General features: G+C 33.0%; 1 protein-coding gene across 1 annotated transcript in view; it reads right to left on the bottom strand.

The window, feature by feature from the left end:
- Positions 1-24,857, bottom strand: part of LOC118203224 (neuroglobin-like) — a 196,439-nt gene extending 171,582 nt beyond the window's left edge. Inside the window, exon 1 of the mRNA XM_035348464.2 lies at positions 24,612-24,857. The gene's annotated coding sequence lies outside the window, so the exon portion shown is untranslated. The remainder of the gene's footprint in view (positions 1-24,611) is intronic.
- Positions 24,858-25,352: the final 495 nt, after the last annotated feature.

The following is a 25,352-nucleotide window of genomic DNA, read 5'->3' as shown; positions in this document are numbered from 1 at the left end:
CGTAATCGAATGAATTCTCTTTAAAAAAGCAATATAATATGACATTCAAACTTTTGAATAATATTCTGAGGTAATCAGAAGTTTAAGAAACTGTAACATAATTTTTACAAGACATTTCCCCCTAATATCGACAAAACTGACATGAGAACTCATTTAAGACCCCACCATTAATTTAATAACTCATCTCTTCAGTCGCTATCAATGATTTAGGAACTTGATAGTAAGAGCAATGTAAACAGTTGCTCCTTATCGATTATATATAAATTAGTTCTCGAGATTACAACTGAAAAGAGATAACATGGTTGATGGTTTATCTCACAAAATATTTTGAAAACCTAATTCATTTCGGAAGCAGTTATTAGAAAGCTTTTATGATAACAAGTACTGAATATTCAGAAATATTTTTAGGGCCAATACAAAGGGGAATTTGGACGTTATTTGGTTTTGCAGCCCATTCTTACCTCTAAGTTACTCTTTTGATGAAATGATTTTGTGTTGAATCTTATATAGAGGACGTTTACACATTTTTAGAACGAATTCATGCCCTTTTAATTAATATTTAAAATGTAAAGAGTGTATTTTTAAATGTCGGATAGAATATGCGTTTTCTATATTATATAACTCCATCGCGATTTCCGTGACAGAATGGCTGTTCGGCTTCTTGATTTCCATTCCTCATTCACTACATTCCAGAGCTCATCATTCGTAGTGGATTTGCTCTTAAAAATAGCTCTTTTCATAAAACCAGAGGCACAATAGTCCATAGATGAAACGTCAGGGGACTTTCAACGAATGCATTGGAAAGGTATATTTGCAATACCTCTATCAGTCTTCATTTTTTTAAGGAATATAGTAGTACTTTTCGAAGTATGACTTGTTGCTAGAAAAGGAATTTCTTCTGCAAATATGGGCATTTGACTTTCTCTTGATAGTGCGTTGGGTTGATTTTAACATTTTTTACACACTTCTTATTTTTAATTTCCTGTTGTAAGATAATACCGCAACAATCATAAACCTCTTACTGAAATGTTTCTCCATTGACGGAGCCAGGTTTGTACATTTTTTCGATGATAAATAGACCTTTTCTCTTTGCATCCATTTAGGTAAACCCATGCTTTATGGAAGGTCACACTATATTTCTTTTTATCTTCTAAATAGTTTCCAAATCCGGTTCTACGAATTGTTATGCGTTGAGCCACTTTCCTGCTCAAAAGCTAGTGAACATTGATTATCAGACTAGAAGAGAAACACGCTAATGTGACAATCAAAATCGTAAAAACAACCTTGTATTTAGCGTAAGCATATTGAAACACTCAATCGATTTCGAGGGCAGCTAAAGGTCCCTCCTCATCAGGAGAAAGAAATACCTAGAAAGAAGAAAAATAAAGGGAAAGGAGTCTCAGAAACACGTAATCCTTATCAGTACTGCACATGGTTATAACCGGATTTTTAATCGGAGTTACACTGGCCGCCTACTTTTACTGAGCCGGGCTATCTGATCAAACATAAAGGACAAAAAAATTAGCGAAGTTAAAAATAGGGAGCGAGGGGCAACTGCATCTTCATGCTCAAAATCTGAACTTCGAATAATGAAAAGCAACCACTGAACGGATTTTTAAGATATATTGGCCAAACAAAAAGAGCGTTGAAGTTTCGTATCAAAGAACATGAATCTTATGTCAAAAAAGGCGAAATTAACAAGTCTTCAATAGCATATCATAGTTGGACATTTAACCATAATTTTGACTTTGGGTCTGCAAAAATTATCCAAAAGGCTTCTTCCATAGGTGAATTGGATTTTCTTGAGGCTTTTCATATTCACAAACATTTAGCATACTTAGTTAATGATTTTAAGTCCAATCCAGTCGTTACTTCCTCGCGTTTGGTCCTACCAGAGGGTAAAAATCCGTTCAGTGGTTGCTTTCCATTATTCGAAGTTCAGATTTTGAGCGTGAAGGTGCAGTTGCCCCTCGCTCCCTATTTTTAACTTCGCTAATTTTCTTGTCCTTTATGTTTGATCAGATAGCCTGGCTCAGTAAAAGTAGGCGGCCAGTGCAACTCTGATTAAAAATCCGGTTATAACCACGTGCAGTACTGATAAGGACCACGTGTTTCTGAGACTCCTTCTCCTTTATTTTTCTTCTTTCTAGGTATTTCTTTCTTCTGATGGAGAGGAACCTTTAGCTGCCCTCGAAATCGATTGAGTGTTTCAGTATACTTCGCTAAATACAAGGTTGTTTTTACGATTTTGATTGATTATCAGCATTTTTAAGTTTTAAATCTTTTATTTTATTTATTGCTGCTACAGATTTATTTAAAGATTTTGCAACTTATTTCTGCGTCCGCGAATTTTCTCTTACTATAAACGATTAACTTTAGAATCATTAGAAACAGTTAAGTAAATTTTTCGGATATTCATTTGAAGTATTCTTTCCACGTGGAAATTTATCGTAGACATCTCAATCGATTCTTTCTCATATTAAGCAGTTAACCTCAAAAATTCAGCTGAACAATCACAAAAGGAGAAAGCATCCGTAAGTTTGTTACTTATATTTTTATATTCTGACAGCAATACTCCAGGGTTTAGAAGAGAAAAAATTAATTTCAAATTCCAGAAGTTAAGTCGAAGAATTCTAAAATTTTTCCTGGTGTTACTATTATAGCATTATATCATTGGACATTTAAGGTTATGATTTGGCTTTATTAAATAAAGGTCTTCCTTTTTATCGTTTACCATTGTAATAAGCATGTAGGTCAGTAGCTTTGTATAAGTGATATATAGAAACACTAATTAATTAACCACACACATGAAAAATATATATTTCTATTCTATGTGGTCCAAAGTAAGTTTTAAAATTTTTTTCTTTTATTGACATTTTTCATGAATCTTAAATAAAGAACCTTTTCAGAAAAACCATTAATAAGGTTAAAATGTGTAATAAAAACTGCAAAATTGCATTTTAAAAACAAATTACGTAAGCGTAACTTGAATCTAAGAATAAAAGCAGTAAAAAATATTTTGATAAATTAAAATTAGACAAGAAAACATTCTTAGTTTCGTAGGCGACTGAGGTACCTTTTTTTTTGCAAGAGGAGAAAATGTTTGTAGAATGGAAGGGTTGAAAAATGTAATATGTATATCAAAAACTAACAAGCAAAGTGAAAACGAACTTTCTGTTTTCGACATAATACGTCATCGCTCCTCTATTTTGCAAAATATTTTTGACGGTGAAGAAAAAAGACCTGCATCTCATCTCCTTTGAAATTAATACGGTTTTACTCAAAATATATAGGCCAAACTTAGGCTGCTTTTTCGCCTATCTTAAATTTTGTGTTTGCGTATTTCTCTTTCATTTTAATTTACGATAAATGTATGAAGTTTAGCATCATTATTACGTTCAGTGAAAAACTGGATTTTTCAGAAATTTACTGCAAATAATTGCATTACCGGTGTTCATCATAGCTTTTTTTAGTTCAATGAACTGGCCAGAGCTTGATTAACCCTTACACAGCGCAGGAATTTTTTTTTTTTTTTTTTGGGGGGGGGGGTTGGTGTTTAGTCATACATCTATAGCTAATAGAAACTCATTGTCTTTCCCAAGCTCTGTTCTTTTCAAACGTTTCCCTCCTCTCATTTATAATTATGCTATATGCAAAAAAATCGTCATTATTAGATTCATATCTATAAAAAAGTTCTTAGCAAGCCAGGTTTTTCTTTCATTTAAAGTATCAAGTGAGCGCTCTCTGTTCGTGCTGTTCGGAGTGTCAAATCTTCGTGAATGAAATGATGGACTGATCCACAATGTTGGCTAATAGTGATGCCACTTCCTTTATGTGATAAGCCGGCTTTTCTGTATCACGTTATTCACGGGTGAAATGCTGGTCTGCCGGAGCTGCTGGGCCCAGGCGAAAATAATCCCCCATACTCAGTGACGCCAGTCTCAGACTGTACACCATAGACATAGATCATAACGATTCAGCAGGTCTTTTATTAATTATAATATTTGCCTGCATTTTGAGTCTTCCTAAAGAGTATAAAGTTTAAGCCCTTGTACACTGTCGAGGTGACGAAAATAATTTTTAAGCTGCTGTTTGAGTTAAACACAATTCTTGCCTATTTGAGTCTGTTTATATACTTATGTTGACTCATACAGCCAGGTACATTACTTTTCACCATCGAAGGAACAGCTCACTTTCTGGGTAAGGTGTTCTACAGCCTATCGTCAATGGCTATGCCTAGCCGAAAATACCCGTTCTCGACTAATCAAATTACTGAATTTTAGTTACAAGTTCAATTTAAGTTGCATCGTTCTTATATGCCTCAGTTTTGTAGCTGTTATTTCTGTACAGAACGTTTACGCTGATTTAAAAGCAAGCAGTTTAGTATAAATTTAATGAAAGTAATCTCAGCCGCAAGAGTATTGGCCGTGTGAACGTTGATTGCCTGCGTGTCAAGCGTGTCACTTAGCGAATAACCGCTGTCTGGTGTAAGACTAGAACCTCAAGGCATTTCTTGACTGGTAAGTTAAGAACTGAGCTAGCTTATATTTATAGAATCATAATTTCATCCTTCAATAGATTTAATCAGCTTTGAGAATTTCAAACCTTAAAAAAATATGTTGCTTTAGGGCAAAATTAAGGTCATTAACAACTTTTTTTGTGTAATATTTTACTTTAACCCTCAAAAACGTGAGATATCATGAATTTAAATTAAAAGTAATATATGTCTCTATCTGCTTTCAGAGATTCGTTAGCTAACAGTGATGACTCACCAATTAGCTTTTTATTTAAAACTTGAATGATAGGGATTGTACTTGAGCTAGTTAAGGGTTAGGTACAGCTCTTTCTTGGACCACTAGCAAGCTTACTTGCTTAATACTAATGCTTAAATACTAATGCTTAAATACTAATGCTATTTAAAACTTAAATAGCCTACTATTAAAGATTTTAAACTACTTACTATTAAAGATTTAAAATCTGAAAATCTATCTGCTACACCCAATAATGGTTAATGTGACATCCTTGAAGGTCACAACCTTTATTTCGAAAACCGTTAGTCTGGTGTTCGGAGTGTTGGCCCAGAAAAGAAGTTCTGACTCCGCTTTCGAAATTTAAACAAATCCTGAAGGTCGGATTCTTAAGAGTCTTAATTAGAGCTTTCTTTTCCGGTGTTTCATTGTTGTTAGATTTCTTAATTTTTCGGAAGCTAAAACAGATATCAACGCTGATCAGGCTTTGAATTTATTTTGACAAGAAAATTTTCAACTTTTGCAAAATTAAAGTTGTTATAGCTGAAAATTGTGAACGCATGATCCAAAGCTACAAAATTGTCACATTAAACACTGAAATTTATCTCAGTTCAAATATCTGTATATTATTACATGCACAGATAATCGTTAAATGCTTTGCATCTGTAACAGGCTGAAATATGACAAAATATGTTGACTAAGTTTTGTTTTATAGCAATGAAAATATAGCACTTTTCTAGTGGTCCATATATGGTAAGTAGTTGAAAAAAAAGAGACTAGGCGCAACTTCAAATGTACCATTAACAAATAAGTGTTGATGCTTTTCTACGAATCTTAGATTTTCTTCCATGCCAAATATTAATATTCGTCTCGGATAATTTGTTCCAGAATCCCACAGAATACAATTATTGTTATTTGTTGTATATTGGAGATCATCTTGGATTACAATACTGGCTTCACTTGCAATACTTGTAAACGGAAGTGCCTCATTTTTTCTTATACGCTGCATAACGTTTTGCCATTCGATATAGTTAGCTAAACAGATGCTTCCAACTATATTATATAGGCTTGGAATTCGGTTGTACGAGCTTGGAATATCTGCCTAGGCCTCTTCATAGTCCCACGTGTTCTGAACTACATTTTAAAAACACAATTAAGTGCTTGTTCTTTTTGCCATATTTGATTCATGAAAATTTTCCGTCATAACCCATAAGTTTTTGCCATAATTCGTAAACTTTCTTTACAATGAAGCACAGTGCATCTCCATGAGATACTTCTATTCTTGTTATCTCTTGCTTTACGATACCTACGACCGTCCGTGAGCAGCAAGTGTCTACCTTATGGGACTAAATTTGATACATTCGGAGTTCAAATTTTTCCCCGATTTCAAAACCCGAACTGAAACTAAACCAAGGTTGCTTAGATTCTTCATCTCCTGTACGCTCTAGCTCTTTAAAATTCGTATGTATAATATTATTTATTAATGGCACTACAAATGTTCTATATTATTTTATATGTCTAAAAATATTTTTTAGTGCAAAACATGTAAATGTTTTGTAAATTGTACAACAATTACAATTTAATATCCGTACAGGCCATAGAATACCAAATATTTATATACCGAGGTAACTTGTATGTTCGATGTTATGGCCACTGAAGTCGGAGTTTGTGTGGTCTTCGCCGTTCCTCAACTAACTTACTTTGAAAGTCAATAAAGAAGTTTCGGTCAACGTTATGAGTCTGAGGTTTTTTGGGTTCTATACTGAAGTAATATCAAGTCAATTTACAGTCCACTATTTTTAAACAACGGAACGTACATGTTTATGGTCCGCCAGCTACGGAGTCGCAGTAAATTTGGTGAGTCAGTGTGTTTTTTTATCTTTCTTATTAGATAATGGAATTTACAACGCTTAAGACTAAAAAGCGTGTAGCTAAAGCTAAGTTAAGTAAACTGAAAGAGAAAATTACAGTGACTTACGATTCTGCTGATGTTGATCAGTTGGAACTTTTTAAATCTAGATTAAATGACTTAATGACAGAACTTTCGGATATTTTTAGTAACATATTTGTAGTGTGTGAAGAAAAAGATATTGATGTATTTATAGAAGAACAACAGGTCATACAAGATACCGTTGATGAGTTAATTTTAATGCTAACCAGAGTTAAGAATGTTAAAGACATTAGTGTGGAAACTAAATCTTGTGAAATAGCGAGTATACGTTACCTAAGCTAACTCTTCCTGTATTTAGTGGCAGTACTGAAGAATGGTTATCATTTTTTGATTTATTTAAAACGGCGATAGTGGATAATGACCGTTTATCAGGTGAACAAAAGCTACAATATTTAAAGGGTTCTTTAAAAGGAGATGCTTTGCGGATTGTTCAAGCTTTAACTATTTGTGACAGGAATTTCGAAATAGCGTGGCATTTATTGTGTCAAAGATTTTCACATAAGAGAGAATTACTTTCATCGTTATTAAAGAAAATCTTGTATTTATCAAATTTACAAGCTGAAATTCCTAGTCAGATATTAGCGTTAGTAGACACTGTAAGAGAGTGTGTATGTTCTTTTGAAAATCTAGGATTCAAAGTGGAGCAATTCTCAGATACTATTTTAATGTTAATAGTACAGTTTAAGTTGGATTCTTCGACGAGAGGATGATGGGAAAGAACATTACAGAGTGAGGAAATACCAAGACTTAATAATCTGCTAGAGTTCTTGAAATCTCATGCCAGAACCTTGCAAGCAGGTAAAACGCAAGATGTTAAAAAACAAGTTACAAAAGACAAATTAACTTCATTGGCTTCAGAGATTCGCGCGCAGTGTACGTATTGTAAAGCCGGTCATTCAGTTTTTAAATGTAATAAGTTTTTAAATCTGAATGTTCAGGAACGCGTTAATTTTGTCAAGAGAAATAATGTTTGTTTTAATTGTTTGATTTCAAACCATAAAGCTTTCGAGTGTAGAAGTACACATAAATGTAAAAAGTGCTTTAAAAATCATCACACACTACTGCATTTCGAAAGAGTTCAAAATGAACCAAAGGCACGTAAAGGAGTTACGAACAGTTCGAATGAATTATCAGTGACGGCTAAGCCATTTTTCCCTGGGCCAGAACCTCGCGCTCAATCGGCTGGGTCAGGGGAGAATATTCTAGTCCAGTAATTAAATGTGTTTCAGACTTTAATTTTCAGAGTGAAGTTTTATTATGTACGGCTGTTATTAAAGTGTTGGATTCATCGGGTGAATACCAATTGTGTAGAGCCCTCCTTGACCCTGGCAGTCAAGCAAGCCTGATTTCAGATGATTGTGTACAAAGGCTAGGGTTAGCAAGAAGAAATGCCAAAGTTTTTATTTCATGTTTAGGGTCTTTGGATACGAAAACTAATGGGATTACGGAAATAAACTTCGTTCCGCATTTTCCGGCGAAAGTGTCATTTAAAACACCAGTATTTATCATCAATAGAATTATTGGAACTTTGCCGCATTTTACATTGGATAAGAAGTACGTTGAGGAATATAATGATTTAATGTTAGCAGATCCAACATTTTACAAAAGTGGGCCTGTTGATATACTTTTAGGCGTAGATATTGCCTTACCTCTTTTAAAGGGAGAAATAATTAAATGCGAAGAAGGTAAACCGGTAGCTTCTCGTTCTGAACTAGGAGGGATTATTTCAGGTAGTGTGAATAATTCAACAGAAATTAATCCTACTATCTGTGTTAATAATATACAAGTGGAAACTGATCAGATGCTGTCTGACTTTTGGAAATTGGATGCTGTACCTACGTTTGACATGCTTACTAAATCGGAGAGAGCATGTGAAGATTATTTCAAATCTACATATACGAGAGAGGAAAGTGGGGTATATACTGTGAAATTACCGTTTCACTCTCCGCCTTCTCAGCTTGGAGATTCCAGACAATTAGCTATGCGTAGATTCCAATCTTTAGAAAATTCACTTCTAAAAAGGCCTCAGATATGTGAACAGTATAAGGATTTCATGAGGGAATACCTTGAGCTGAGACATATGGAGGGAATGCCTGAGGGAGAGATTCTTATTGACTCTACGTATTACATGCCTCATCATGCCGTATTAAAGGAATCAAGTACTACGACTAAACTGAGAGTTGTTTCCGATGCTTCAGCTAAAACGACATCGGGTCTTTCATTGAATGATATTTTGATGGTTGGGCCAAGAGTTCAGCAAGAGCTGTTTCCAATTCTTCTACGGTTTAGAACTCACAAAATTGCAGTATGTGCCGATGTAGAGAAGATGTTCAGACAAATTCGTGTCCACCCAGAAGATACAAATTGGCAACGAATGCTTTGGAGGGATAGTCCTAGTGAGCCCTTGAGTACATTTAGATTAGTGACAGTTACATATGGGACTGCCTGTGCGCCATATTTGTCTACTAGAGTAATGAAACAACTTGCATTAGATGAACAAGTGAGATTTCCTTTAGCATCAAAAATTGCCTTCCGTGATTTTTATGTTGATTATTTGCTTTCAGGGGCACAAAGTGAAGAGGAAGCGAATGTTCTAGTTCAGCAGTTGAATGAAATGATAAAAAGGGGTGGATTTCGCTTAAGGAAGTGGATTTCAAACAGTTAAGCTATTTTAGAGAATATTCCCGAGTGCTTACGAGAATCCAGTATTTCTCTTGAAATAAACAGTGACAAGAAAGTAAAAGTATTGGGAATTAATTGGAACAACTCTAGTGATACGTTTCATTTTTCGGTATGCATAAGTGATAAAGAGTTTACTAAGAGGACTATTTTATCAGAAGTAGCCAAAATCTTTGATCCAATGGGATGGTTAGCGCCAACAATAATATACGCGAAAATATTATTACAAGAGTTATGGAACTTACAGCTGGGTTGGGATGAACTCGTTGATAAGAGAATAAGTAGGAAATGGAAGCGTTTCTATCTAGAATTGCCCTTACTTTCAAGCTTACAATTTCCGAGGTATGTCTTGAGTCCGAAGGCAGTAGTGATAGATATCCATGCTTTCTGCGACGCTTCAGAAAAGGCTTATTGGGGAGTCATCTATCTCCAAACAATCAACCTTGATTCGTCAGTCAAAGTCAGCCTTCTGACATCGAAAACCAGAGTAGCGCCCTTAAAAACCCAGGTTACTTTTAACCAACCTCTTACACGCAGTATTATCATGCATAGAACTGCCTATTAACAATATTTACGCATGGACCGACTCGCAGGTTACATTGGCATGGGTTTCGTTCGAACCTCGCCGTTGGCTACCTTTTGTGGTAAATCGAGTTGCAAAAATCCAAGAAGCTGTTCCAGGTATTCAATGGAATTATGTTGCTGGGAAAGAAAATCCTGCAGACTGTGGGACCAGAGGTTTTATTCCGTCAGAATTCCTACAATGTGAGTTATGGATGAAGGGACTGCAGTGGTTAAACGAATCCGTAATTCATGTTCAGCAAAATTCAAGTGTAGAATTAGAGGGTGAGGTTATGTTGAAGGAATTGAAAAAGAGTTTCAGTTCAAATATTTCCAAATTTGAAGAGCCTAGTGTGTTTTCAAGATTTTCGTCATGGTTAAAGTTATGTCGAGTGTTAGCGTGGTGTTTAAGATTCAGAAATAATTGTAGTAAGTTACCTACAGAGCGTATAAAGGGTTATTTATCTACTGAAGAATTCTGTGAAGTTACTTCTATGATTGTTAGCATTGTGCAAAGAGCCGAATTTCCAGAAGAATTATTCTGTTTAGAATCTGGTAAACCCTTGAAGACATCAAGTAAATTACTGTATTTAAGTCCTTTCTTGGATTCCGCGGGAGTAATGCGTGTAGGCGGAAGGCTCAGAAACTCTACAGTTTCAAATAATCAGAAACATCCTATGATTTTACCTAAGAATCACAATATTACGCGTTTAATTATTAAGCATTATCGTGACACGTATCTTCACGCAGGTTCGCAGCTACTCACTTCTGTCATACGACATAGATTTTGGATTGTGAATGCTAGAGATATTATAAGAAAGTGTATAAACCAATGTGTTATCTGCCGTAGAGTTAGAGCGCAAACTGCAACTCAGCTAATGGCAGATTTACCCGCTTAAAGAGTTACTCAAAGTAGAGCTTTTTCTCGTGTAGGGATTGATTTAGCAGGACCATTTAACGTTAAATATCGTCCTGGTAGAGGAGTCAAAATCTTTCAGTGTTACGTATGTCTATTTATTTGTTTTACTACAAGAGCAATACACTTAGAATTAGTTGGAGATCTTTCAACAAAATCATTCCTCGCGACTGTTAAGCTGTTTATAGCTCGTAGAGGCAAACCGTGTGAAATTCACAGTGATTGTGCAACGAATTTTATAGCAGCTAATAAAGAATTAAGGAAAGCCTTTTCTATTGTTCAACGTGATGAACAGCTACAGGGTTATATTTCTTCAGAAAATATTAAATGGTTATTTAATCCTCCCTCTGCCCCTCATTTTGGAGGGCTTTGGGACGCGGGTATCAAGTCTATGAAACATCACTTAAAAAGATGTTTAGGAACACTTATTCTAATATACGAGGAATTTTTGACAATTTCATTTAATATACGAGGAATTTTGTTAGGTTTTTAAAGCTCGCATTTAGAACTTTGGTGTTGCTGTGAATTACTGGAGTTTCAACTAGGCAGAGGTTCTTCTGAGTTTGTGTTGGTAAGCCGCCACTGAAGTCGGAGTTTGTGTGGTCTTCGCCGTTCCTCAACTAACTTACTTTGAAAGTCAATAAAGAAGTTTCGGTCAACGTTATGAGTCTGAGGTTTTTTTGGTTCTATACTGAAGTAATATCAAGTCAATTTACAGTCCACTATTTTTAAACAACGGAACGTACACTGTATGCGTAAAATTTTACTAAGGCACCCTATCTGGCAAATAGTTGTGAAACATCTTAAATAATAACAGCTATCAGCGAACACATACAACATCAAATTTAAATGTGTATATTTTGTATAATGCATTTACATGCAGGAGGTAACTATTGCTTTTACACTTACTCTCTTTATAACGCACTTTTATTGTGGCGCCCTTTATATCGCACTCCCGCCGTGGCACTATTTTATTTATAGTCTAAAAATGTTTAATAACTGTTCGTTGGATCCAATTCAGAAATCCTGACTTAAGCTATTTTATTATGAGCTATTTTGTCGTGGGCTGTTTTATAATGGGCTATTTTATCGGCGTGCTCTTAAAAATATAGTTTCTTTTCTTATTTTGATCTTTATTATCTTTCAGAGCCGTAAGTAAACTCGGTCGGAATTAGCCTTTCAATTCTTTTATACTTGTCAGAGCTTCCGGAATGCTAGATTTATCAAATTTTAGACAGCAATTTTCGTAATTATCGCGCATGCAATCTTATGCTAACTGACAGTTTGCTGTTGAAAGGGAGTCTTTCACCAGTCTGTGAACTGGTGAGCTCATTTATAAAAGTATAATGAATTCGATAATTTAGAAATAAGGTATGGTTTTAACAAGTGAAATTATGCTGAACGAGGTTTTACTGGATATCGATTACTTTTGCAAAGAAGTCAAAATACGTTATAAGAATTTCTATTGTCAAAACATCCATTATAAAACTTTCAGGATTTAGCCATTAGTACTGTCATTAGCGGTTTAAGTATCTGTCAGCTTTAGCTTACGCTGAATAAGTTATTTCACTTATTCAATCTTCCATTTCCGATCTTTTAACATCCGATCATGAGGACAGAGCTATTTTGAGCATTTACTGGCTTAATACCAAATGCTAATTTTTTTTTTAATTTAAAACCATAAATTTTCTGCGAAAAGGTTCCTTAATTTTTATGACAGTTTTTATGTTTTATCTGATCTTAATATCTGCATCATGAGAAATTAGACTAGGCAAATTGTATAATAAAAGAGCTCACTTTAAAATTATGGCAATTTTTTTTTCAGGACAGGGATTTTCTTTTTCTCGCTGCGTGAGAAATAGTTAATAGCCGGAAAATATTTTTCTGAAGAGATATCTTAATTACAGCTAGCAGAAAAACTGCAGATGTCTCAGACTTGAGAAATTGATAACAACGTTTCGAAGATGTAGCAAATGATAATATGTTGAATCACATAGTAATTACCGAGCAGATTTTGTTACATTTTGTGTCATTAATGATAATGTAATTTAAAATGCTATTTGGTGTTTTCTATTTAAAATGCTCTCCCATCTTTTGAAATTTTCTCATGAAAGCAAGTTTTTGCGCAAATAAGCACTCTCTTATTATTATTAAATAAGCACTCTCTTCTCACTATGTTATTATAGATATAATAACTCTATGCACTAATTACCTATATGCACTATTTACTGCATTTTGACACCGCAGAGTGCTTCATGAGAGTGCTTTGAATACACTGCTGTCTTTGTAGATAAAGTATTTTAATTTCTAGAATTAACGTTATTTTACTCTGTGATTTGAATGTTGAGTTCGTAAATTAAACGTATTAAAAAATATATCCTATATAAAGTTTAATTTAAAGTTGTTGGAATATTGTTTTAATCTAAAAAACTGCAAATAAAACAAACTTTAAGAATCTGGTACTTTTCTACTATTTCAAGATTATAATTATGGTGTGGCAATAATAAAATTGTAAATGGAAAATTATATTATTTATTCCAAAAATGTATTTGATTAGACATAAAAATAGATACTTTGTATCTGTTTGTAAATACTTAGACTTTTTATCCACTTAATTTATAGAAAGAGAATGTCTGAATTAGAGTAGTCTACATAAATTGTTTTAAAATACTGCAAAATTAGGCTTCGTTAAAGATGATTCTTAAGATGTGATTAGATTTAGCTCAAAGTCAGTGGATCGGAAGAGAAATAATTAAGCCTGTAAAGCAGAAATCTAATATTGTTAATACAAATGTTTAGACACTTGTTACGAAATTTTTTATAATAAAGCTTAGATAATTTTAAAAAACTGATTTTGTTTGTGATAAAACTGTTTCTGATAGAATGTTTCTTAAGAATTCCTTTTAATACTAAAACACGCTGAACATTTACAGATGTTTGAAAGAAAATACTCTCATTTTTATAATTATAACCTCTCACTTAATCAGAGATTAATATTCAGTTAAAAATTATTTCATGAAAAACTATACTTCTTTTGTAAGAAATTAAAGGCTAAAATTTCATCCTTTATACCGAAGGCTTAGTGGAGCGCTTGCTGCTGTAAAAGCTAAAATAGACGAGAAAGGAAAATCATCATTATAAATCCCTCGTACCTAATTACAAATTAAAATTAACTATTTATTTTGCTAGAACGTGCACTAAATATCAAGACTGAATGTCTGTAGAACGACTGTATTTATTTGGAGTAAAAAACATGAGAAAACATAAGAAACAGGGTCCTCCCCAAGATTCGAGCTCCGGATAGCGGGATATGTTCATAATTACTTCACAACCGTATGCAGTAGAAATGGTGAGAATACCTTATATTTCTCCTTATTTGAAGAGTAAATTAAGAAAGACTCATCCACCAAATTCAAATGATGATGAATTATCATCCATCACATTTTAATCATATATCACTCTAAAGCAGGGTTCCCCAAACCTTTTCTTGCATCGCCCCTTCCAAAAGAATCGTTTTTTCATCGACCTCCTTACACTTTTTCTATGTAATGTGCAGCACACAGCATAATCATAATATAAATAATTGCCCATAAATAACTCAGAGATAACAATTAAACTAAGAACTGTGCAAAAGTTCAATTGTAATTAATGTGATGAATGCATTTGATGTATTAATGCAATTTTTTTTTTCAAAAGCTGGCGTAGAGTTGCTTAACGTAAATCTTAAATATCCATTCAATAACATTAAACCTGTTCTTTTTTTTCTATTAAATTACTTACCTGACTAAAGCTTGTTTCTATTAGCTAAAAAAGAGGGGAAAAAGTCAATAATGTAGTTAGGCAAGAGTCTTCCCCCTCAGTTTCGATAACAGTAACAGTTTTTTGGTCTTATGTTCTCGTGTTTCCGAGTTTCACTTATTGCACATAATGGCATATTAATTTTTAAAACATATTAAATATTTTTTTATGTTTTTCCTTTATATTTATTTTATGATTTCTTTATTACTGCATGATATGGCTTTATATAAATAAAAAATTTACTGTAAAATTATTAACTTTTGTAATCAATGGGATTTTGACTATGATCAATTGCCGCTGCATATTCGTCTATCGACCCCTTCTCATCAGTGACCTCTTTAAAATTTCAGTGATCCGCAGGAGGTCAATATAGATCTCTCTAGGCACCATTGCTCTAGAATTGTTATGATTTTTAAAGTAAAAAACGTAAGAAGATTAGCTGTCCTTTCATCGCAATTTGAACGCCTGTTCTTCTGGTTGCTAAGGTGTTACAAGTTACATTACGGCAACATACAATGGGAATGACGGACATTTCTTTGTTAATATTTGAAAAATATCATAAGTAGAAATAGTTATATAATATCGTATATTTGCCTGCATCTTTATCATTTATTATACTTGATACATCTAATCTCAAATGTGTGATCTCAAAAAATGATAAAAATTACATCACAAACTATAATATTAAAAAATAATATTAATCGGTCACATGACCACTTGAAAGATCGCAAAATGTGCCAAGAGATCAAGATTTTTTTGAAAACATTTATTGCTTTTCTTATAAAATATTAGAACTCAATACTACTTCATAGCAATACGTATTTTTCTTATAATAGGCGCTATGAAATTAATACTACTTATGTTTTCAATAATTTTTTAATTTCGTGATAGATGGTGACTTATTTGCTACTACTCAGGCTGTAGATTCAAACTGAAGCTAACGTTTTCAACACATTTCGAGCCCATACCCGTGGAAATGAAAATGTGATAACTAAGTATAATCTTCCAAAAAAGGTTTCTAAAAAACGTTATTCAAAATCTGAAATTAGTGCTTAGCGAAGTAAATGAAAAACGAATGTTTAAACTTTAAAATTTGACCCCGACAACTACGTCTTACCAGGCAGTATTAAATTAAGATAGGATTAGCAATGCAGCTAAGTCAATACGTGGTGTTGTCTGAAAGCTGACAAAGAAGTGTTTGTTATTATGAACGCTCTTTTTGTCTCAGGAGCAAATTCTCAGCAACTCAGTTTCCGCTGAAATGCTTTTTTATGTTTCTTAAACTCATATTATTTACTTTCCTACCATGACGATAAAGTTCTCTTTTAGCAGGAAAGAAAAAGACGTATTATATAAAATCATTTTAGTTTAATAACAAAATAGACATATCAAAATTTATTCAGAAAAATCTAATTATTTTGAGTTTTCTTATGTTCAGTTTATTCAGAAAATAATTAATTATTTCAGTGCATAAACATTTTATAGGAAATAGATTTTCTATGGATTTTGCATAAAATTTTTCTTATGTTCATTTTATTCATCTTTCTAAAAATGTACCGTATTTTAGACTTTCAGTTTGGACAACTGAATGCTTCAGAAGTTTGCACGTGAAATTAACTGTATAAGCATACAGTCGCATGATAATTTTAATTTAAGACATCTAAGTTCTTGTAACATCATGTGTTTACTATTGCTTGGAATGATTATTTCCTTAATGCTGTACTGGTAATTTTTCTATTAAAATCTATACGTTGAACTACAATTACATATTATGCTGAATTTAAACAAAGAAACATTAGGAAGCATGGTAGTTGTTAAGAATAATAAAGCAACGTTTCATACGTCCAAATTAAAATACTGTAATGTATCCTAAAAATAAATCATAAAACAAATGAGCACTCAGTAGATTAATGATTTTAAGACATGGTAGCGAAGTTAAAAGAAGAACGATCTTCTTCTCAGTCAGATAAAACTACCTCTTTATTTTAAACTTCTTGATTGGTGAATATGGCTCATAAATATTCCTTTTCCCGAAAGAATTTGATTTCGACATAGCAGGGGGATATTCTGGGTTTTTCCCAATTGCTTAGAGTTACTTACGTACTCTTTTCCAGAAATTAGGCATTCTTTCAATAGTTATAATCAGTATCGATACCATTTTTTCCTAATAATTGAGATTTTTTTATAAAGCAAAGCACTGGAGCTTACTTTTTATACCGGAGCTCACTTTATTTACAGGAGCTCACTTTATTTTATTACCGGAGATCACTTCACTTTATTTTTCTAACCTAATAGGTTGGAACTTCAATTTCATTCGAAAACTGAAAAGTATCCGAGTTGGCTTCCGTCTGCATTAAAGCCTTGAAATTACTAGAGCACGTAATAATAGAGAAATGTACACTATTCCAAAAGGTGAATTTAATGTTATATATATATGTGCACGTATAAATTATAATTTAAGATCTAATACATATTAATGCAAATGATGTTAGAACAAAAGCAGTCACAATCAGGTCGTTATATATGAATTAAAAAAAAGAAACTTTTTCTTAAATTAAAAATAAGGTAATTTTAGCATCGTGTTTCATTGGTTGGTAGCCCATAATTTTGAGAGTACGGTATGAGTGTATGTGATCTCAAATAGTTTTAAGACATGAAAACAAGCGAGCGATTATTTTTTTAAAGGAATACTTGTTTATATGATAAGCGTCATTCTCTGTTCCTCTTATTAGGCTCTGCGTGGAGCTGAGAAACTGAAGGCCTTATAATAATTTAAAATTCTATCATAAAGGTAATAGATTGAAGCACGTGCCATTTTTTGATATTACAGCGAACATGAGTATGTATGTAATGAACTTCTGAATATTTCATAGAAGTGATATAATTTCTTGGCCGAACAATAGAGCTTTTGATATTGTAAATGAGTGGCTAATGTTTCGAGCGGCTATATGCGAGGTCATTTCTGCCATTTGCGAATAGGTAATTAAAATTAATTATTAATATTTATAGCGAATATCCAAATGCGTGTATATTTTCATACTTTAACTGCTTAGAAAATCTTTAAGATTTCTGGAAAATATCAGCGCTAAGTATTAGCTCTTCTTAGCTCATTGTTTCGCCTGACTGAACAAGTCAATTTAATACTTTAACCTTCAAAAATTTTAAACCTTAAAATTTAAAGATATAAATATTTTACGGGATTTTGATTACTGTCCGTGTCGTATCTTTTGCAAAAGGTTTTATAGAGGTAATTTGATATAGTAAGTCATTTTTTAAACAAATGTTTCTTTTTATCCCAGGCATATTCCTTAATATTGGCTAAAGTAAGCAAATTGCGTAGCTCGTGATGCCAACTTGCACCTTAAGTTGGCCTTCCAATGTCCAGAAGTTAGGCACCTTAAACACTAAGTATCAATACGAACAGCTAATGTATACCATAATTTCAGATGACTAGTACAAAAACATCTAAAAAAGGTGGAACATTAGATGAAAGATTTAAAAGGGCAAAGACACTTCAGCTGTTCCTTTTCTGCTCTTTAGGGAAGTCTAGTCTCATTATGTTATGGTTCACTGCTGGAAGGTTTCAGTTTTACTGATTTGGAGTAAAGGGCCAAAACACTTGACTTGGAGTTGCGTAATTCTGAATGTAGTGCAATGGCCCTCTCTATTTAGCATAACAAACGTAACAGCAAGTGCAATGACCCTCGCTATTTATTGTAATAAACGTAAGGGCAAGTGTCTTTGGAAAGAAATGTTTTAAGAAATGATGAACTAAATATAATGGCTCAGAAGAAAACAAGAACGGGATTAAAGAAAGTGAGAACTTTCTAAATAAAGGGCCCTTGCATATTTCATTATTATTTTGAATTTAATCATACAGTCTAAGTTTCAGGTAAGAAGTCTTTAAAAGAAAAAACACCGACATTTGAAGACATCAATTATAGCACGGTTTAAATTTCTGAATATATCCTTTCGTGTCATAAATTTTTGGCATATTTATAGAACTAATAGATTACTTATAGATTTCTACGCAGACAGCAAACATTGAAATAATCTTGAATTCCTTTATTAGAAGTATGATAAGAATAGCTGTCCTCTTCTCTGGTATGAACTATTTGATGACCTGCATTGTTCGACAGCAGATTTATTGCATTTGATTAATTCTTTTAATTTTCAATAAGATCCAGTACTTAAACAATATAGGGGAGAACTCATGGAGAGAAAAGTATTTAGTTGAGTTTATTGAAACTTTCACTGATCCTGGGATAAAGATACTAATGCAGGAAAATTCGAAGGGAATGCTTTAGAAACAATCAAATAATTTATGAAAATGATTTTTGGTAGCAAAAGTGTCCCTTGATAGAGGTCTGTCAGTATGGACTGTGATAACTTGGGCTGGAATTTTATGCCCAGCTACGCCAATTCATGTTTAGAGAATAATATAATATATGGCGATTTGGCATATCAATATATTATTAGGATGTAAAGTTAGGCGAACTATCCTAGAGATAAATTAACTTCTTCTAAGCCTCTGCCTGAAAAAAGCGCCCTGGTGATGGATACACACCAGATAAGACTCAAATCAGGTTATCTCGATGATCATGCCATATCAAGGAATGTTTCTTAAGTGTTGGCCTGAAATGCGCTCCCTGAGAATTCTTACTTTTTCACTTATAAAAACAATATCATCACCCACAAACTCAAGAAATGAGCGAACATACTAAACAATGCTGTGATCTGTATAGCGCAATATACAACAAGAAAAGATGTAGTCAGCCTAGTAATCGGCAGCATATCTTGTGCAAACCATCACCTCTGTAAGCGAGCATTTTGCGGATATTACTAGCTGACAGCCACTCCAGGTATTTTCAAGATAATTTACTGTCGAGAATTAGTGTGTGGATCAAACTGCGATTCATCTATAAACAACACAGCATGCCATTGCTATAGAGTCTAGTTAAAGAAAATAGATTCCAGTTTAAGAATATTCTTCTGTGCGAAACGTCAGTGAGACACTAGCTGTTGCTCTTTTGCATGCAGAACTGCATGTAGCTGTCTGTGAACAGTGTGCAGCACACATACTAATCTTCTTGTCGATGTTGGTGCAAAGTCAGAAGGATATTAATATGCAGAGATTTTTTGGGACTATGCTTGCAGGCGCAGAAAAATCGTTATCTTGGATGGTTTTGATTCCTAGATGTACACTTATAGATTTTCACGATACAGTTGCTTCACTCTGAAACTGTTTCCACAGCCTCGAAATAACATTTGACATTTAGAGCTCAGGCTATTTCCGACTCTAGCTATTTTCTTTTAAGACGCCTGTTACTTCCCTTCACCTGGCACCACTGAAATGGCACACCAATTCATTTAGCATCCTCACCTAGCACCACCAACACATTTATCAAAATTTGGCTATTTTGATTTTTCTTTTAAAATCGCGGGGATTGATGTTCTGTTCCAAACAGGTCCTTTTTATACTTAACATATTTTCTAATTAAAAATATTGGTTTGCAACGTACACGTATTAAGTATGAAAATTTTATTGTTGCACATTGTTTCTTTCGTCGGATTGTGCTAATTTTTCAATTTGTTGTTTAAACTTTGCGCACCGCTGGATTAAAACAGATATCATGTACAACAGTAAGCAAAAATTCCATTTAAATCTCTTACGTAAACAACCAGTTGTTTAAAAACCTATAAGATGAAATATGATTTTTAATTACAGTTACAAATTATTATTTGGCAACATAATTGTACCTGATTGAAAAACTGCAGTCGTAAATCTTTACAGACACACTATTATATGTTATATGCCTATGTATATTAATTAAAGTAACTTGTATTTAACCAAATGTTTAATCATTTTGTAGCATTTTAAAGGAACATTTATGTTAAGGGGATAATTTTTAATCCTAAAAAACTTAGTATAATCTAATGTGCTTCCCTTCTTTAAGCGCATTAAAAAAAAATTAAGGAAACAAGATTCATAACTTCAAATCAAAATTTTTCCCTGTTATGCTACACGCGTTTCATTTAATGCAGTATACACTACTCCTGTTCTCAACGTGAATTGTAATTTCTCAGAACATATCACTTTCTCGAAATTCCACTCCTAAATGTTCTCAGTTATGACGAGAACTACGGAAAACTGACAAGGGAAATAACTGCGTTACTAGATGAAATGTTGTTAATTAAATTCTTAATTTACCAAGTGGAAAAGACTTTGATTGTACGGGATCCTGGAAGATTGTAAAGAATTCGAAACTTCAAAACTACTCGTTGACTTTTTTGTTTCATATGCATAATTAGAAGTGTTTTAAAACTAAAATTAGGAAGATTAATAAAAGCATATTAGAGAAAGTTGCTGTGTTAATCTTTTGTTCATGAACTGAAAAGTATGAAATTACAGGTATTTTATAACGAAGAGGAAAATCTCATAGTTCTAGATAATTTATGAACATAATTTAAAAGTGGAGTTTATGAAAGTGAACTCCACTTTCAGATGGGACGACATTATTTGCACTTGAAACCATTTCATTTAAATGCGAATAAAAAACGATTTATCATTTTTGAAAATACTGCACCTGCTCAGTTTATTTTGGCCATTAAAACAGCTTGGCACTCTGTCTGTAAAAGCTTTTAATGATCCTTGGAAAGTATTTGGAAAACAGCGTGCTTCATTAGAGAAACCGTATGCTGATTATGACTTATCGGAGTAGCTTTCATTCATATTAAAAAGCAAGAGGTCAACGAATTTGTATTTTCCGTTTTCGACATGTCTCAGAAACTGTTCGCAGGAAAGCATATACTTGAAAAAATTCTGGTGCACAGTTTGTTTCAGATTTTTATTCTTAAATCAGAATTTCATATTTTGTTCATTTTTGACAAGACGCCTAAAACAAGCTTTATGTTTTAAAAGAAGCATTTATCAAAAACATTGGAAATTCCCTTTATAAACCCAAATTTCATTTTATATTCTGAAGTTTATTATATTTTAAATAAAAAAAAAAAATTTTGTTGTGGGTTTCTACTCGTTTTATGCACAAAAATAGTATACTTAAAGAAGATCGGTACAATAGTTAAAGTCAGTTTTGAATAATACAGTTTCTTCTAATAATTTTTGTATTTAAATAAAAAAAGTTCAGTGTTCTTTATAATGAACTTTGCAAGTGCCTGTAAGAGGAGTAATAAAATGTAAACTACTGTATCGTTGTTTGCGTATAGGTTCGTAATAGATTGAACGCGCAAATAATTGATGATAGCTTGATAAAATTTATTCTACCAAAAGAAATACTTCACAATTCTGGAACTATCATAAAAATAGTCCTAGAACTCTTTATAGGGTCACAAAGTACAATCAGCATTACACTTGAAAACACTAAATACGTTAAACACAATGCAATGGAAAACGCATCTAAAGAGCGAAGCTAACCCGAAGATATATCAGTATTCCGAACTCACACTGAAATAACAACTAGCAAATGACAGAAGATGCTCGCTCTGGTCTTATATAGTTTTCATTCGGTCGCCGAGAAATATCTAGTACTTCTCGAAATTACTGGAAGGTATGGGAGAGGCAGATGCGGCTGCAGTTACATATTTATCAAGTACAGTTATTCATTTGCAATACCTATTACGATGATAAAGAGACCGGACCAAAATGTCGCCTGGTCGCCAATTTGGGCGACCTTTAGAGATTTATCACCAAACAGCGAAAAACATTATTCGCCGAAACCGTCGCCAGCTTGGTGATATCTCGCCAATTTAGCGAGATAGCTATTTACTCAGTGTTAATTAGATTTACTCCTGTCTTTTTATTTTTCGAGAAGAGCATCGCCTCTTTAGATTTTTTATGTTACATTACACAGAAAAAATACAACAATTTCACATATAATTTCAGTCAGATTATTTATGCATGTACAAAATTCGTAAGAAGAGTTTTCAACGTTATACAGTTGCTAACCATTTACAGTATGACACCAAGTACGGGGGAATGCAATAATTTGTATTCTGTTAAAAATGACTAGAAAACATAAAGCCGCTTTACCAAATCCAGGATGTGGCGAGTCGTTATCCTCTACATTCAAGTTCGTATTCTCAATGTAGATAGGATTAGACTTTTTGCAGTGAGAAATGTCAATAACAAAAAGTGTTATTGCCGAAATTCGATCTACGCTCATCTAATTGATAGATAAACATTCACCACTACAGCACGCAAAGGAAAATGCGATAATTCCTTATAAGCAATAATATTTTCATGTGGTTAAGTCCCAAGTAAAGAAATCTTTAGAGGAAATTCTTATGTTTTGAGCTTTTGAAAGTTTATCCGTATTACTATTGAGCTAAGCAACTTAATAGACAACGTACTTTTTTTTTTGACTAAGAAACAGTAAACAAAATTTTTCTCTTATTGTTAATATTTTTCTTCTCGAATCTCGATTATCTAGAACTGCTAAACATCTGACATGAACATATAAATATAATACATTCTTGCAATAAGCTTTATTATATAGAATATATCAAACGCAAATAAAATTCAAAAAGATTTTTCTAACAAATTATAAAAAGCTACTGAAACGACATTTTTACATACTGAACAGAAGGAAGTTTTCCCAGCTTTTCTACAAATATTTGAGTAGTAATTATTGAGGGACACTGCGGCAACAAAACAAAAAATGTTTATGAAATGTAATAAAGTGTAATGAAAGAAATACCGTAGATAATATTTATGGGTATCGTGTGATAAATATGTCATAATTTGAAAGCTTAGCTTGTATGTTTTATTTTATAAACTGGAACCATACGGCGTGTGACTTATTATTCTAGAGACTTTTAGTCGTAAAGTATCTTCGAAAAATTCTGTATAACAAACCCTACTGCTTTAAATCTGCTATTTATGTGCAGCCGCCTATCTTTTTAGTTGGTGTTCTAAAAATCTATTTTACCACCTTTTTCGATTTTTCAAATTGACCCATTATTTCTTCTCAATAAAGGTAACACAGAAACATTCTTTGAGTATGTAAAAAAGAAATCATTATCTAATATTTTTAACAATAAATTACTTTATCAGAATATTTTATTTTTCGACTCTTTTTGAAAAAGATACAAGCATAAGTACATTTTTACATACTCGGTGTATTTAACTGTATACTATTAACTCCCGGCTGACCGGGATAATAAAGAGATTACATTTAGAGTTGCCCATAATCAGCGTTCGAGGGTATTGCAATCACAGGACAAAAGTGTAGTTTATATCATAAGTAACAGAAAATTTTATTAACTATTTACTTGCATTTTCAAGCAATCTTAAAATACATTCATTTGATTAGATAAAGTAAATCAGCATTCAGAACAAAAGGAACAATGCTTTTGTTTATATTACTTGTAAATTTTAAGATCAGGCAATGTGAAACAAAAGCTTAATGGACACACACTAATTTATATTTATGAATTTAGCAATTTATATTTCATATTTATTCATCTCTGATTACGTATGACTAAATTAAATTCTGTTGCGGTTAAAAATATCTCCCAAGTATCAGAACACCATCTGTTATTACTTCTCTTATCCCCTGAAGTTTTTCCTTGTTGCATTTTATGTTGACAGTTTTGTTTTATGTTGATGGTTTTTTATAGCAATATTTTCACTGTACTACAATTAAAAAAAAAACTTGAGATTTATTTTAAAGACAGTTTCCTAACTGGAAACTGGAGGGAGATAACTGTGCTTACACAGCTGTAAGATGATTTAAAGATAGTAAGATGGTTTTATTTTCATTTATATTGGTTAATGCAGTTAACGAATAACAGAAACAGATTTTTCATATCATACAAATTTTAGATTAAAGCATGGAAATGAATCTATGGGAAGAATCAAAAAGCACACTAATAATATTCAGAAATTTTGAAGAAACAACCAATAATATTAAAAGAAGAATTTGCAGTAAAAACTCACTTCAGAAAAATTTGGCCAAAATTAATCCTTTTGGAAGATTAGAAACTGTTGTATTAAACGTAATACTTCCGCAAATGGCAGCTTGCTCTTTCCCAGCAAAAGACAAACTTGCTCCAAAGACATCTATTCATAAACCGTTCAAACAAACACTTTAGCGATAACGCACAATAACCTTCATGCAAGGAAAGAGCAATTCGGCCACCGTGTGTAAGCAAGCCTTCAAGAGCGTAGATACAGCTGCACCGAGTCAACAAAGAGGAGCTTTTACACTTTGGTTACGTCCACTCTAATTGCCGATCTAGAGTGGACCATTAAATTCAATCGCATAAAATTAAGCCTTTGTTCCTGCATTTGATATTATTTGTTTATGGTTGGATATTTCGCCATTCCTGGCGGTTCGAGATAATGCAATGATTAAGAAACAGAGTTTCCTGAGTGGCGTGAGCGGTTAAATGGAATATTTTGAAGTTTATAAAAGTAAAACTGAGTTGCATACTTCCTGGAAATATGTTTTGAAAGTGTTTTATAACCATTAAAACTGAAATAAAGAAAACATATAACTTCACATTAAACATACACTGCTGGAGAATGTGTGCCTATTGACTGAAGAGGGAATGTAGCAAGATCAAGGTTCAGCTTGTGAAATAAAACACCTAAAATGTCCGAAAAGATGCCTTAAGCTATTGGGTAGCATAATCAATAAAAGATAACTAATACATTGACTTTTTACCAGGTTTCTTG

Source organism: Stegodyphus dumicola, chromosome 6 (assembly GCF_044657685.1).
Source record: "Stegodyphus dumicola isolate Sdum_Otavi_A_Nest chromosome 6, ASM4465768v1".
Classification (NCBI taxonomy): Eukaryota; Metazoa; Arthropoda; class Arachnida; order Araneae; family Eresidae; genus Stegodyphus; species Stegodyphus dumicola.
This window is presented reverse-complemented; position numbering and strand designations above follow the sequence as displayed.